Genomic DNA, 2,846 nt, shown 5'->3' on the forward strand with positions numbered 1-2,846 from the left:
GGAAAATTGATTCTGTATGTTTGTTCAGTATTACATAAGCACCTGCACATATGCTTTCTAACAATGACATGGCTTTAACTATGTCAAATTTACCTACATTCATCTTTTGCCTATTTTTACAGAAATATTTTTCTTTTCTAGGAACAAGGGGATTATTCTGTATCTGTGCTTCTATAGCAGCAACATGAAATAATATGTGATGTTTTGATGAGCCCATGTATTATTGAATACCTGTGGCATTATCATACATTAATTATGTATTAAAGGTCAGAATCATCAGGAGATCTTTAGAACAGGAATAATTAGGTAAATTAAAATGTATGTCATGCCACTTCACAACCCATAAGGCTACTGCAAACATATGGTTGTTCCTATTCAGTGTTTTCAGTTTGTCTTTTTTCACTTTTTTGATTTTCATATTGTTAAAGTACAACCATGTAGTCATTTGGTATATATATATATAAAAAATATATAATATATATAAAATACCACTGCATAGATAAAGACCAGACTTAGGTATAAGAGGTATCCATCCTGTGCGCCGGCAAAGGGTGCACAGCAGAGGCAGAATCCTTTCCTGCCCTTGGATTGCCCAGCTTTGTTGCACTTTGCAAAACTGAGCTGTCAAGCTGACAACTCAGTCCTACAGATTAAACAGCATACCCATATAACCAGCGGCACTGTTCTCTGCTTTCACTGTGATAGCTGCCACCTCTATAAACAGAGCACAGCGACCAGCTGTCAAGGGGCTCTGATGATTTTAAAGAGAGGGTTGCATTTGCCCTGTGTACCCTGCAGGACCGTGCTAGTCCGTCAGTTTGACAGTTTAGCATTTATTGATGAATGTAAGTTAGTATTGCAGTCTTTATTTATAAATAAATGTTCTCTGTGACAACAATTGTATAACAAATGTTTGCCTTTTGCATTCATTTATGTTTGAATAGGCAAATTTAAAAAAAAAAATACTTTGTAGCAGAAACATGATTCTAGGGCCTCTATTGATTAGACACCTGTAAATAATACAGGTTAGTATAATTTTTACTAATATTTTCAACCTCTTTTTGAAACTGTTAAATTGTTAGCATTAGGGTAAAGAGCTGGGATGTTGGGTGAGTCATTCCTAAGACTCATTCAGCTCTTTGGGGTTGATATACTAAAGAAATATAGGCTGTACATCTTGCAATTAATAAATGTGATAAAAATTCCCTTTGCAAAGAATACCAAATCATGTGCAAGAAGCAGGATATTTAAATGACTGGATGGCTAAAGTAAGAAGTGCTTCAACTCATTCATTCAGCAAAGTGAAATATTCCTTACAAGGGGATAATTCGCTTTGCTATGTAGACAGTCCATATTCATTAATTTAATCAAACCATGTATGACGATTTCAGCTGCAGATATTGATAAATCCACATAACATTATTTTCTGTTCTTCTTTAACACCATATAAAATAAAAAGGGAGCCCGGAGATCTGTCTAACAAAATTTTGAATTTTTAACTAAATAGAAAAATTTTTTAACATTTAATTGTTTTAGGTCCTTACTATAATAATTATTATGTGTATCACCGTTATACAACCACTTAATATGAAACCAATATAGACAGAAATACAAAGGCCTCTATTGCTGACCTTCTAATAATACCGGTTATGTTGCTGTCTATGGCTTTAATACTTTCTAAATTACTAACCTGGAACAAGCATGAAGAAAATAAAGTGAGATTGAAGGAATACAGCCTGATCTGTTTACTTGTTTCAAGTCTGTCTCTCAAAAAGTATTAAATAGCTGGACAAACCTGGCATGAATATGTCATTTTCATATTTTTCTTCCTACCTTTTAAAAATGTATTAAACCTATTTTGTGTACAATATAGAGATTAAGAACTGATACCCTCAGCAGTAGGACAATACTTTATTTGAATTGAAAAGCTGCATGTATTTGAATATGGAAATTGTAAGACTGTACTGTACATGCCCTAATAAACTGTATACCATATAGTTACACAGCTGTAATAAGCTAGGGATACATTTAACAACATGTTCCATTACATAACTTTTAACATATATATTTTTAGAAGTTTTTTGCACATAAGTAGAGGTTAATAATACTAGTAAAGTATTTACTAATTTACTAATAGGCATTATTCCCACTATATAAATGTGCCTTGGCATGTGCTATATTGCAATACATAGCCATTTGCATCGCTGTGCATGATGCTGCTAACCCTGAAAAGCATTCAGCAGTGTGTTGACAAAACTCAATGCAGAGGAACGCATAAGTGGGAACATCAGACATTGCTTCAATGTAATGTCTGACGTCATTGCATATAGTACAATGTGAAGCGCAGTGAACAGAACCACACACAGTGGGAAAGAGGTCTAACTTTTGATTTTGTTTTGTACAAAGAAAATGCTCCAATACTGATGCTTATTGAGCAAATAAAATCCACAGAAAGGGAGGGAGAGTAGACTACACAGCTTTTCTTGTAACGTTTAAGAATTAATTAGTTCAGAGTGCCTGAGGATACAGAAATCAGTGAGGGATTAGTTTTTAGCTAATTTTCTACTGCTAAAATATGCAAATATGTCCAAAGTCTATTCAATATTCTACTTTAAAACCCCATGTGTCATCTGCAAGTGTTATATATATGTTTATATATATACACACACAGTCTTCAGAAAATATTAAATATTAGGACATCATTTAAAAAAATTCTTGTTCATAGCAGGTGAAAGAAACAACACATGACACTAAGTAAAAATACAGAAGCAGTATGTGGAAAATAAATACACCTTTTCTACTTCCATAAGAATTACCGTATTTTTCGGACTATAAGACGCTCCGGC

Source organism: Pyxicephalus adspersus, chromosome 12 (genome assembly GCF_032062135.1).
Source record: "Pyxicephalus adspersus chromosome 12, UCB_Pads_2.0, whole genome shotgun sequence".
NCBI classification, from domain to species: Eukaryota; Metazoa; Chordata; class Amphibia; order Anura; family Pyxicephalidae; genus Pyxicephalus; species Pyxicephalus adspersus.